This window comes from Notamacropus eugenii, chromosome 2 (genome assembly GCF_028372415.1).
Source record: "Notamacropus eugenii isolate mMacEug1 chromosome 2, mMacEug1.pri_v2, whole genome shotgun sequence".
Classification (NCBI taxonomy): Eukaryota; Metazoa; Chordata; class Mammalia; order Diprotodontia; family Macropodidae; genus Notamacropus; species Notamacropus eugenii.
The window spans coordinates 233,716,127-233,729,339 of record NC_092873.1 but is presented as its reverse complement, the minus strand read 5'-3'; the positions used below and the strand labels follow the sequence as shown (position 1 = coordinate 233,729,339).

General features: G+C 39.2%; 1 protein-coding gene and 1 long non-coding RNA gene across 2 annotated transcripts in view; one reads left to right on the top strand and one right to left on the bottom strand.

Annotated features, from left to right (window-relative positions):
- Positions 1-1,172: 1,172 nt before the first annotated feature.
- Positions 1,173-6,628, bottom strand: LOC140526931 (uncharacterized). Its single transcript, XR_011974605.1, has 2 exons — positions 5,969-6,628; positions 1,173-2,291 (listed from the first exon to the last, which is right to left on the bottom strand). It is a non-coding gene; the product is annotated as an uncharacterized lncRNA (long non-coding RNA).
- LOC140526927 (utrophin-like) overlaps positions 1,538-13,213 on the top strand; it is a 90,112-nt gene continuing 78,436 nt past the window's right edge. The window contains exons 1-3 of the mRNA XM_072643558.1: positions 1,538-1,765; positions 10,683-10,811; positions 11,195-11,364. The gene's annotated coding sequence lies outside the window, so the exon portion shown is untranslated. The remainder of the gene's footprint in view (positions 1,766-10,682; positions 10,812-11,194; positions 11,365-13,213) is intronic.

Here is a 13,213-nt window from a genome sequence, read left to right as displayed (position 1 = left end):
CCGGGCCTGAGGCCTGAGTGAATATTGCCCCAGCCAGAGGGGCTGCAGAGGGAGGCACCTCAGCAAGCCCCGTGGTAGGGAAGTGAGTGGGGGTTGGGAACGGAGATAGGGGAGAAGTGAGGCCGAGACCCTAGGAGCCATAAACAGGGGGTCATCCAAAATGTCCAATTCACCCCCATGTCCCTTTTGTGGGGCGGCTCTAGCTACAAGCATCTTACAATCTGTTCTAAGAATGGGGTCCTGAGAGAGTTCGACAAAGGCCCTCACGTAAGGTATTTCTATCCATTTTCCCTTTTGGAGGCAATATAATTGTAATTTTAAAAGGATATTACATTGTAAGGTCCCAAACATGGGCCACACTTCATTGTCCTTCAGGTGATACTGAGGCCAAAGTCTGTTGCAAAAGAATACCAAGTTTTTCTTTTTAAGGTCTTTAGAGCAGTTAAATTTGTTCCAGTTTTGTACAAGACAGCCCAAAGGCGAATTCCTTGGAACTGATGGATTTTGACCCATTTTTTTTTCTGGAACTGGAAGTCCCCTTAAAGGGGGGCGTGGAAGTAAGCCTTGGGAAAAAAACAAGAGGACAAAACATAACCGGGCTTTCCCTGATTTCCTTGCGCCCAGGAAATCCAGAGAATTGGGCACCCCCTTAACTGAGGTTTCTCTAACCTTCTAGCGCCCAGAAAGTTCAGAGAATTGTGCTTTGGAGGGTATGCCCAGGTCCACGGCCTCAAACGCAGCCAATGGACCGACAGCCTGAGTCTCTAACTCTAGCGCCCAGAAAGTTCAGAGACTTAGGCACACACAAGAAAAGTAACCGAGCTCTCCCCGATTTCCTTGCGTCCAGGAAATCCAGAGAATTCCCAGGTCCGCTGCCTAACCAATGGACCGACAACTTGAGTCTCTAACTCTCTAGCGCCCAGAAAGTTCAGAGACTTTGCTGATACTGGGACCCGAAGCCAGGTCCGAAAATCCACTTCCAAGGTGCTTGGAGAGCAAGTAGGGGATAGAGAGAGGGGGAGCCTTACGTACCTTCCAGTTTGAGCAGAAGGATTTGAGATTAGCAGCTTCTCCGGATCAGGGAACCATAAATGAAGAGGTTGAGAGGTGATGGGGGACCCCAAAATAGCGACGGTCCGGGTCGTGCTCGAATGAATTCTACTCAAGCCTTCTTAAAGCCAAAGAAAACAAAGTTTATTAAGGATTTGCCAAATTGGGTTGCCTCTGGAGGAGCCTAAGCTTTTGTAACGTTTGTATTCACAAGCGGGCCAGATAGAATCTCAGCTAATCAGAATCTGAGCCCCTTCATGGAGGCAAGGTGGGACTTAAAAACAGAAAAGAGTATAGGAGGGATCTGGGGGTGGGGGGGGTGGTCCGGTAGTCCAGGGTGATGGGAGGAGGGGTTTAGGAAGGGTCTTGAGGAGAAGTCCGAGGAGGGTCAAAGGCTGGAAACAGCTGGAGGCTATCAGGAGATATCAGACACGGGAGGGTTTGGGTGGGAAACACGTGGGGCAATTCAGAGATCTTGATAGGGGCAGTATGGGAATGGGGTTTTGATGGGATCAAGGGAGGCGAGTTCAACAGAGACCTGAAATGATAATGAAAAGTCCATGGGCTTCCTGAGACTGCCGGAACAAATGGGAAGATTAGATTTGAGGAAGAAAGGCCAGATTAAGTAGGAAGATTCAAGGGGAGCTCAAGGACGCTCCCAGAGTCTGAACCTCATCACTCTCACCTTGAACTCAAACTAAGACCTCCAGCCTCTGTAAGTGCCCACAGCCAACAGAGTCCCTGCCTCACTGCTTCCGCCCTCACCCAGTGTGTGCTGGTTCCTTCTAGACCCTGCTGCACCCTGAAGGACAGCTGGGGCTGGCATTCCTTATCAGCAGAAGTTTCCTAGTTCTTCCCCAGGTCAGATGCCCAACTCCCCTTACTCTCCCAGAGTTAAAAGTTCCTGTAGGTGAGGGAAACAGCCTCCCACCTCAGTTGACCCCAGGGCTTGGGGTTTATTGTTTAAGCAGCTTGAGGCTGGTTAAAACTGACCCTAGCCCAGAGGCATTTATTCTTCTCCAGTATTTTTCTTCAGATCTTGGATTATCCCAGGATAATCATTTCTGCCCCTACTCTCATTTGTTTTCGAGGCTCTATGTTCACTCAGAGGTGCAATTTTACCTCTTTTGTAGAGGAAAATCTTGAGAGCTTGAAATTTTCTGATCTACTTCACCATCTTCCCAGAATCCTCTTCAACAACAACAATCTCAATGTAACTCAGGTATTCCAAGTATTCATACCTTCATTAAGTCAAAAAGCATTGATTAGGTACCTATGTAATATGGCTCTTAGGGACTTACAAAGACGAAAACTTTCTGTCTGTTCCTCCCTCCCTCCCACAACTTCTCTCTCTCTCTCTCTCTCCCTCCTTGGGATAATACATTAACAACTGGCTCATATGCAGCATGAATGACAATCTGACCTGGAATCTGATGCACTGTTCTTCAAAAGAGACTGTAATTTCCATCTTAGTGGGGAGGAGAAGGAGGGCTCTAGCTGAGCCTTCTCTCACCTATCTCCCCAGAGAGGTATAGGCTAGAATTAATTCTATCTATCACATTTCAAATTTGGGCAATCTAGTGGTAAACCATTTTGACAGGGCTAGGATCAACACCAGTTTCCCTGGTTGCTTTCTGAGAGGGTCATAATATTTGGCTTACTATAACCAGATTCAGCTTCCTTTCACCAAAAGTGGCTTAATGAAAGGAACCTAATGTGTTGCGAATGGCAAGTAAACCCATAAAATCAAGCAACCAGTAAACAGAAATTGGGGGTCTTATCTAAATTACAATAGGCCCAATAATAAACAAGAGTAATGGACTCTTTGACTGAGGAGAAATCTCAGTTAAATCCAAAAAGACAGTGGAGTCCCTGAAGGGCAGCTAGTTTTCAGCTATCTCCAGGTTTAAAAGCACTGGAAATAAAGGTATATATTAGGGGGCCTGCTTTCCATGCAGTTTGTATAGCTCTTAAAGACAGCCATTAAAAAGTTCATATCTAACCTCCATGACCATCTGTCTTCACGTCCTCTAACTACCTAACGAAATCACATATTTAGGCATCATTCTCATAAGCAATCAGGAGTCCTATCAGAATATGGATGTCATGGGATTATCCCTCACAAAAACTGATGCAGACTTTGGCTAAAGTATAATTGCAATGGTAAAAACCATACAATATATATATAGATAAGTCAATATAAAGTATATTTTAAAATTGTGATTAGGAAAGACTAATATCAGGGGGCATCAGGAAAGCCTTTATGTAGGAGGCATCATTTGAGCTAAGTCTTGAAGAGGGATTGCAAGGGATGGAAGTGAAGAAAGAAAAGAGGAGACAGTCTGAGCAAAGACAACAGGGTAAGAGAGGAGGATATCATGTGCAAAGAGCAGCAAGCAGTCCAGTTTAAGTGTATCATGGAATATTGGAGGAGAAATAATGTGAACTAAGCCAGGAAACATTTCATCAGATGGTGAAGGGTTTTAGGAGTGAAACAGTGGAACTTCTAGCATCCTGAAAGCTATAGGGAAGCACTGAAGAGTCTTGAAATAGGGTGTGACAGACACATATGTGTGTCTGGAGGATGAATTTTATATGAGAATTAGAAGGAATTAATAGAGTACTGAAAGTAATCTGGGAGAAAGGTAATGAGAACTAGATGGTAGCCTTGTAGATAGAAAGAAGGAAGTGAATGCAAGAGATGTTCAGTCAATAAATCAACAAGCATTTATTGTACCTACTATGTGCCAAGTACTCTTGTGGGTGCTGAGAATACAAAGACAAAAATGAAACGGTCCTTGACCTTAAGGAGATTCTCTTCTATAGTGGGAGGCAGCAAACACACATGAAAGTGTGTGTGTAACAAATACAAGGTAAATTTTAGACAGAAGCAATAGTAGCTGAGGGGATCAGGAAAAACTGCATGGATATCTGAGTTGAGCTTCCAAGGAAACTAGGGGTTCTAAGAAACAAATGTGAGGAGAGAGTGCACTGGGGGACAATCTTTGCAAAGGCCTGGATATGGGAACAGTAGCAAGATTAGACCCTATAGAGGAGAGTAATGCATAATAAGGTGGAAAAAGTGGATTAAACTATACAAAGCTTTATATGACGAAGGACTTTGTGGAGTTTATATAATAAGAAAGAAATATGGTGCATCCTGTAATTCAGGGATAGATTTTTGGTAATATTATGGAAATTGGAATGGAGATGGGAGAGACTTGAAATAGAGAGAGCAAATAATAATCTATCATAGTAGTTTCGGCAAGAGCTTTTGGTGTTTTGAGATGGGCGGTAGCTATGTGAGTAGGGAAAAGGGGATGAGTCTGATAGATTCTGTAGAGGCAAAAAATTGATGAAATTTGGCAACTAATCAGGTATGGAGGTGAGGAAGAAGGTGGAATTAAAGATGACTGTGAGGTTGTAATCTTTGGAGTGACTAGAAGGATGGTGACAGAAATAGGGAAATCTGGAGTAGACATAAGCTACAATGAAAATATCAGTTCCATTTTGGACATGAAGAATTTGAGATATCTATAGAACATTCTCCACAAGGAGATACATAGTCGGTAGTTGATGATGTGAGAGTGGAGTGTAAGGAGGACATTAGTGTTAGATGTATAGATTTGGGGTTCATATCATGAAGGCAATATAGAAAGAGGAGAAGAGAGAGAGAAAAGAAAGGAGAGGGTTCAGATGTAACTTTGGGAGTTGTATAAGTTTAGTGGATGATCCATGAAAGTATTATAATTTTCATTTGACAAGTAAGGAAAATGAGCTTTAAAGAGGTACAAAGTGCTGTCCAAGGTCATATGGCAGGTCAGTAAGCCCAGTTTGCCTGACTTTAAGTTGGATGCAAACAGTCTAAACTAGTTCAACTCAGGTTCTTAAGGAGAAGAAAACAGCTCTGCACTCGATTACTTACCATGTTTTATAGTCAAATAGGCAAAGAGAACAATATACCATTCTAGGGTAAGCAGAATCCAGGCTGCCTTTGAATAAGGAAGCTAGATAAAAGTGCACATGGGTTGCTCGAATTCTTTTGGTGTTGAGGGATGCCTAGGTTTTATTATTAAGCATAAGTTCAGACCCCACAGAAAATCTGAGCCCCTGTTAATACTTTCCCAAGCCCTCTTCTAGACAAATTTTGTCAGACTGGCAAAGAAATAATTCTTTTATGTATTGCAGTTTTGTACATGCCTCTTAAGCCATTAAAGTTAAAGAGGAGATAAATCTATAAACCCATATTTACTTCAGTGTCATAAAAGTTGAACAAATGTAGTCGAGTAAAGTCATAATCTCATACATCCTCTGAATAAGCCTCATCAAACAAACTCAGTAGATAAACTAAGTCAGATTACAGATTAAACTACATTTAGAGGATATACAAACAGACTGATTGAAGGGGAAGATTTACATGTCGTCAAGGAGTCAGGGACAGTTGAGTGTTGTACATTGGAATGTCCAAGTCTTTAAGTAAATTTTCGCATCCCATGGGACAGGTTTTGGTCAACTTAGCAACCTCTCAGTTAGGTGAAATGTCCTTGGCCTTCCCTTCATGTTATTGTTCCATGAGTCAGATTTTGGTTAGGTGAGGTTAACATTAACACTCTTGTAAGTGAATCAAAATTGGCAGGAGGAATGGCCCCAAGTCCTGAATAATAAAAGACAATCCAAAATTCCCATAATAAACTGCATCATGAAATGGTGCAGAAATAAGGAACCAATATAATTAAGGAATCAAGAATCATGAATTAAGAGCCTGGTATGTTCTAGGTTCTGTACTAGGTGGTAGGCTATAAGTGCAATAAATGAACAAAACCCTACTTCCAAAGTGCCAGCATTTACAATGATGAAAACAACGTAAATCTGAAGAACAATCACAGGAAACTAAATGCGGTTGGGAAAATGGACCTACCTCTCTTTGCTGAGGTGTAGGCACTGGTACTATGCAGGTGGAGATTGTCAGACACAACTGATGTTGGTTGGTGGCTTGTCAGAATTTGTTTTTCTTTTTCATTCTTTATAGCTACAACGAGCTTCCTAGGCAGTCCAGTGGGAGGAATATATTTGGAAATAAAGATTATACAGAATGACCTGTTAATAATAGTGCTTTTTAAGGAAAAAAAACAGAAGACCTTGACTCAGCCACATGACTAGTAAAAGTCTTCTCAAGAAGAAACTGTCCTGCTTTTTCATGTCCTCTTCTCTTCCTATTCTTGACTCTTGCTTTTGTCATTCCACTAAGAATTTTTTTTTTACTCTAGGCACCAAGCTCCCTAGAGCAAAAACAAAAGAACTCTTAGCCAGATAGACTCAAATCTCTCTCTTCAACCCAGTTCTTTGTCCAGGGACATGGATCTCTATGTTGGACTGTCTAGTTTACTTTACAAAAAGCATTCCGTATGCCTTTTGATTTTATTTTTTGAAGGTTAGATTGTACCTAGTCATTCACTTGGAGATGCTCCCCAATAATTCTTAGAGTCTCTGAGATTCCAAGGTTCTCTTGTTTCCCATCTCAAAATCATCTTCTGCTCTTCCATGTAGATGAGCTGAAAAAGACTGGGGGTGGGGAGAGGAACTGATGGACAGAGCTAATGTTGGCAATGGAGGGTGCAGGGTAAAGTCCTCTTTTCCTTTACCTGTTCTACGTAGACTTTTCTATGGATATATAGCAGCAAAGGCCCAAAAGTCTTCAAGCTTACCTTTATACTACTAGGAAGTGAAAATAAAATTTTGAACATAGGATCATAAATTTAGGGTTGGAAGTCATCGTCAACCTCTTTTTTACAAATAAAGAAAATGAATTACAGGAAATCAAGTGGTTTGCTACAGTTCCACAAGGGAAGCAAGTGGTAGAGCTGGGATTTGAATATAGCTAGGTCCTCTAATTACAAAGCCAGCTCTCTTTATTGTGCATCTTGATGCATCTATAAATAATTCCCAACATTATAGATTGGATGTAAACTCCTTAAGAGTAGTTAGTGTTTTTTGCTGTCTTTGCATTGCCAGCATTTTGTTCATAATAGGCATTTAATAATGGTTTGTTGATTGATTAGCATATCCACTTTCTGCATTTGGAAGCAATTCCAAGAAAATGGGGCATTTGGTGTGAAATGTAAGGTATTAAAAATACTGGGCTCCATTCACTAGTTCCTTAAAGAATCATTCGTCTTAATACTATAATGTCTTCTTTATTGTTACTTCTCAGCCATCTTCACAGCATGTTACCTGAACTGTGGTTGTCATCACTGTCTCTCCCCTGTCCACCTTTGGATTCTACCCTGGAATACTGGCCTCTCATAGGGGCACTTTTATTTAATCTTACAGGGCGTCAGACCACCATATCACTCCTTAGATGGCTCCACCAACTTGCCATTCAACTTCCCTTTACAGCTTTTCTTCCTGAATTAGAATGTGAGTTCCTTGAGTAGAGGCCTGTCTTGTTTGTGTCTATTTGTATACCAGTATTTAGTCTAGTATCTGGTACATAAGAAGTGCTTAATCAATGTTTTTATCTATCTTTATTAGTGTAGGCCTTTGTGGCTCTACTAGCTTTCAAAATGAATTGGGAAATTACATCACTGTGCATCGAGTTGTAGAAAATGTTAATAACTGGGGTTCCATTTGGGGTTCATTGACAGCCTCATTTGTTTCTCTTCTGTGTCAATTGCTTAAAGGAAAATAGTTTATGAAAATGTCAGGGGAACAAATGAGGGACAAATCTAGCCATTGTGAGGAGTTCCTAGCATGGGAATTCCCTCCATTAAGACAGATTGCAAGAGAATTTCCTGAGGTACGTAAAAAATAAGCGATTTGCCCAGGATTACAGAACTTGTAGTCCCAGAAAAAGGATGTGAATTCAGACCTTCCTAACTTCCAGCCCAATATTTTATCCATTATACCATGCTGCAAGTGATTTTTGGAAATTTAGTGTGTGTGTGTGTGTGTGTGTGTGTGTGCGTGTGCGCGTGCGTGTGCGTGTGCATGTGCGTGTGTATAATATAATGGATATAGGAAATTCTTGGTGTGGTCTTCTGGCACACACACTGATAATATATCAATGCAAATTGGCATTTTATGGGCAACTTACAGTCTAATAAAAGACTTAGGTTTAAAAAACTGGGAAAACTGAGAGTTTAAATGATTTTTCTAGAACCACATGGTAAGAGTCAGAGGTAGAATCTGAACCCAGATCTTACTGGCTCTCTATCCACTGTATCAAAAATGCAATGCTTTAATTTACATGATTTGTACCCTTTACGTTCAGTCTTTTACCAGTGGTGGTATATCAGAATGCCATCAAGGCAATAGAGGAGAGGTAGAAATTCTTTTATGAGCAACACTCATAAGTATACAAAATAAATTATACAATACTCATAATTACACAAACTAAAACAACACTGAACTTGACAACTCAGTTTGTTTCTTCTAGGTAACTAATTCTTAAATGCTTGAAAATGCCAATTTTTTTTCTTGATCCAACTTAAGATATGTATTAGACCAGATGCCTTCTTTGAAAGACCCAAGTATGGCTAGATAATTTACCTCAATCTCACCCCTTAACCACAGCAAATTGATTCTAGGTTCCTAGAAAGACATGAAGGGCAAACTGCTTAGGGATGGCCCAAGTTTCATCTCATCAGCATTCATCTACACTAATGTAGCAAAGGGGAATTAGCCAAGAAAGATGAGCCAAAGTTCCTCAGATGAATTGTGAACTCTTCCTCTTTCTCCCTGATGACTGTCTTCAGGAAAATCTACAGTATCCTGGGTCAAGCAATTAGTACCTGGCACTTCCTGCAGTTCATTGACTTTAGCGGAAGGAAAAAATTATACAAACTAAAACTACTATTGACCTAAGCAATGTCTTATTTCATGCTGTATGTCATCTTTTATTTCTAAACATTTTGTCCAAGAGTGACCACAATCCTTAAAGAGGTTAGGCGCCACCTTCTGGTAGCCTCCAGCATCCAGCCAACTCAGTTTTTTTTAAAAAGAAATCATTTGAAATTAATACTTATCTTCCTTGCAAGTATGTTTACTGTGAATTTTTCTGCCGGGGTTGGAAAGAGAGTGCCAGTTTTAGTTATGGGGCATGAGGTATTTGGTGGTGCTATACTGGTACCACCAGCACTTTTGAGAGATTTCTGGACTATTTTCCAGTATCACCTTTGTGTCACTTATTACCTGTAGGACTTTGGTCAAGTCCTTTAACATCTTTGGACCTCAGTTTCTTTATCTGTAAAATGGGGAGATTGAAAGAGATGAAATTTAAAGCCCCTTCTAGGTCTAAATCTATGTTCCTATGTTTTAGTCCCCATGTTGTTATATTACAAACAACTGGAAATTCTTTCCAAAGTTCAGGAAGTTGTATACTTAAACCCTGATTGTTATATGTGAGTAGAGGGTGCTTTGAATTTGGTGGAGACCAAGAACCCTATAGTGTGTGTGTGTGCTTGTGTGTGTGCGTGTGTGTGTATGTGCATGCATGCATGCCCTATGCCAGATATACACCTTAATATCCAGCAAGGCTAGCAGCAGCCCCCAGTAGCCTGAAGGTCCTCTAACAAGAGGTATCATGTAATGCCAGATGAGGACAGCAGCAGCAAGGGTAAGCCTGAGCCCGTAAGCAAAATCATTGCACTAGCTCTCACTTTGAAAGTGTTTGGGTACATTTTCTTATCAATTTATCTCTCTAAATTTAAAAGTAAAGTGTCTAGGTTATGGTCTGAACATGTATGCACTCTGAAAGGTTGTTAATAACAAATACACTGTCATCAGCTCTCATACTCAGATCCAGTGATACTGGCACCTCTTAACCTTGCACAAGACTCTATGTCCCGAGCTCTCAGGGCATTTTTATTGACTTTCCCCCATAACTGGAATTCTTTCACTTCTTATCACTAGTGCAGAGTTTAAAAAGTTTGAGAAATATAATTTCTGAGTAATTAATCATTTTACTAACAATGCTAGTATTTTAATAGAAGAGGTCAGTGGCACTCTCAAATGCCGAAGACCTTCAAGGGCTCATTGGGCTCAAGGTTTATATAGCCCTGGAAAAGGGGGTGTTCCAGAGTTCAACTCTGATTGTTTAACAGGTAATGGGAGAATGAATATTACAATGAGGAACTGGACCTATTCTCATCAACTTTGGTTATGTATACATACATCTGTCCGTGTTTGTGCACAAGCAGGTTTTATTATTATCATCTTTATTTTACATCATGTCAACATAATTTTTTTTTCAATTCTGTTACTTTGCTTTTTTTCTTTAAAAACTCCTTTCTCTGGTAATTTGGTATTTGAGCTTGAGTGAACTTTAGAGGTCATTTATTTCAACACACACACACACATACACATATGTAGAAACTTCTTTTCTATAGCATTCCCCAGAAATGATTATAGAGGAATTCCTTTATCAGCATCTAGAAGAGGGAAAAATACTACTCTTTGAAATAATTCTAAGTTTTAGAGACATTCTTCTTACCTAGAGCCTTCAATTCTCCTAACTAATACTCACAGGATCCAATTCTGTCTAGTCATGATCATTCAAATCTTTCTAAATGTCAATCTCATAGAATACTTAATGTGATTGTTTAAAAAGTATGTACATACGTATATATTTTCAGAACCATCAGAGCCAGCTGGAGATATTTGATGGAAATGTTGCTCATATAAGTACTTGGCTTTACCAAGCTGAAGCTCTGTTGGATGAGATTGAAAAGAAGCCTGTAAATAAAAGTGAAGAAACTGTGAAAGTAAGTATGCCTAAGATGGCATTTGTAATATATACTGTATTTCTTAGGGCTCAGAATCTTGCTTTTCATATAAACACTGTATTATTCTATTTTTTGTTTTTGAATTTTAATTTTAGTGAGAGATACCGAGGTGATACAAGTCATCTGGGAAGGATTTGAAAAGCCTCAACCCCATAACCCAATTTTCTCCTCCCCTTCCACCTCTACTACCTCTATTTAGATTCGTTAATTCAATTAAATATACTGCCAGTGTTTTATTTAGATAGACATTTAACATATTTGTGATGTCTTCCCTTTTGAATAGTGTCAAATCCATATTTTAATTGGGTTATGCTTCACTGTTTCTTGTACTTAATGATAATTTTGTGTTTCTATGTGTTTAGCGATTAACATCTAAACTGGATGATGTTAACCTACAAGTCGAAAATGTTCTGAGCAAGCCATCGTACTGATGAGGGCCCGAGGCTTGGCAAGCAGTGAGCTGGTGGAGCCTAAGTTAGCTGACTTAAATAGGAATTTTGAAAAAGTGTCACAACACATCAAAAGTGCTAAAGTGAGTACTTCATGTAAAACAGAGATATACTACCTCCTTAACCCTTCTTTTCTCTTTGTTTTCCTCTTCTTGCCAAGCTTCTTAATTAGAGCTGTCCATGTCCCTAGGTTTGTTTGGCCATATTTTCTTTACCTGTTTCAGCTCTTTGTGATCTCATCAGTTTTTATAACTTCAAGTATGATGTCTGTATGGATAGCTTTCAAATTTGGTAGCACTTAAGAATTCTTTTCGTGCTCTTCTGCTATTACTCACTTTTTTAGCCCTGTACTTGGATAAGCTCTAACTGAATGTATCACAGATACCTCAAGATCATTGTTTATAGAACTGAATGTATTATCTTTCATTTTGACCAGCTCCCCTTCTTGATTTCCTCATTTCTGGCTATGCCATCCCTATTCTTACAAATAACCTCCCTCATGATTATTTATTCATATTTGTTGAAACTCTATCCCATATCTCCTTATAGTTCATAAACCATCAAGTCATATCAATTGTCTTATGTAACAAGTCACATCATATTGCATTCTCCAAATATAGTATCTTTTCACTCAGTTCTTTATTTACCATTTCTGCTGCCTTCACCACCTGAGTTTTTACCACTGTCACCTTTTAGCCTCAATTGATTCTTGCATTATCCTCTGATTCAGTCTGTTCTTCCTAGTATCTATTCTCTCTTGGTTAACTAAAACGTCTATATTAGATGAACCTTACTAGTGCACCCATCTGATCATGTAACTCCATAGCTTCAAAAATACTAACTGATTCCTTTTTGCCTCCTGAATAAATTCAAAGCCTGTTGTTTAAGGCTCTTCACCACTGGATTAAAATTTACCTGTCTAACTTTATATTTCATTCTGTTTGCTTTCCATTACTTCATACCCAGTCCAGGCTAAAATGCTTGGTATTTTTCCTTTAAATCTAGAGTTCTTAGCCTGGGGTTCACAAACTTGTTTTGTTAGTATCTTGATAACTTAGCCAATAAAATGGATTTATCTGTATTTTATTTTATGATGAAGACATGAATTAGAAAAGGGGTCCGTTGCATAAAAATTGTTAGGAACCCCTGCTCTTTCTTCCTCATTGTGTTTGTTTATGCTTTTAACTACTCTGGGAATACCTTCTTCCAGTTCTTGAAACACTGTAAGATACTGGTTCCCATGAGGAAGCCACAAGGAAAGAACTAATCTTGTGATGGTGACTTCATAAACTCTGTGTGTATAGGGACACATTCACTCTTCCTGCTTCTGCTGAAGTGAAGAACTTTATTGAATTTACCTTACTGAAATAAAGAACTTGATTTAATTTATATAAATAGTGTAGGCAGGCCTAACACAGAAATTTACCTTTTGTTTTTATTTTCTGTTTAACAATAGGGTCAGTGGAATCCTTTTACTAGGTAAAGGAACAGGACCCAAAAGGCAAAGAGACTGCTAGAAGGGAGTAGGGAAAAAATGTGAGATATGCCCACAGATACATTATTTCATTTATTCTTTCCTTACTAGTAGAAGAAAAGGTTTCATTTAGAGAAATATATTGAAAAAGTATGTTACCTCTCATATAATTCTTCTCTGAAGAAATACTCAGTGCTCACTTCTTATACGATACTTCAGCCATCAATTAGACATATATCTATCTTTATATATGTATATATATATATATAATTTTAACAATATTCTGACACACAAAAACTTCAAGTGAAGCAAAACCTTCAGAGAGATTTTAGGTAAATGGCATTTTCAGGCAAAGTCTTCTCTTTCAAAAATCCTATAGCTTCATTTACATAATCAGGAAAGTCTCAAGCTAGTGTTTTGGGGAAATAATTCCAGTCAGTTCTATTTTTAAGAAGGCT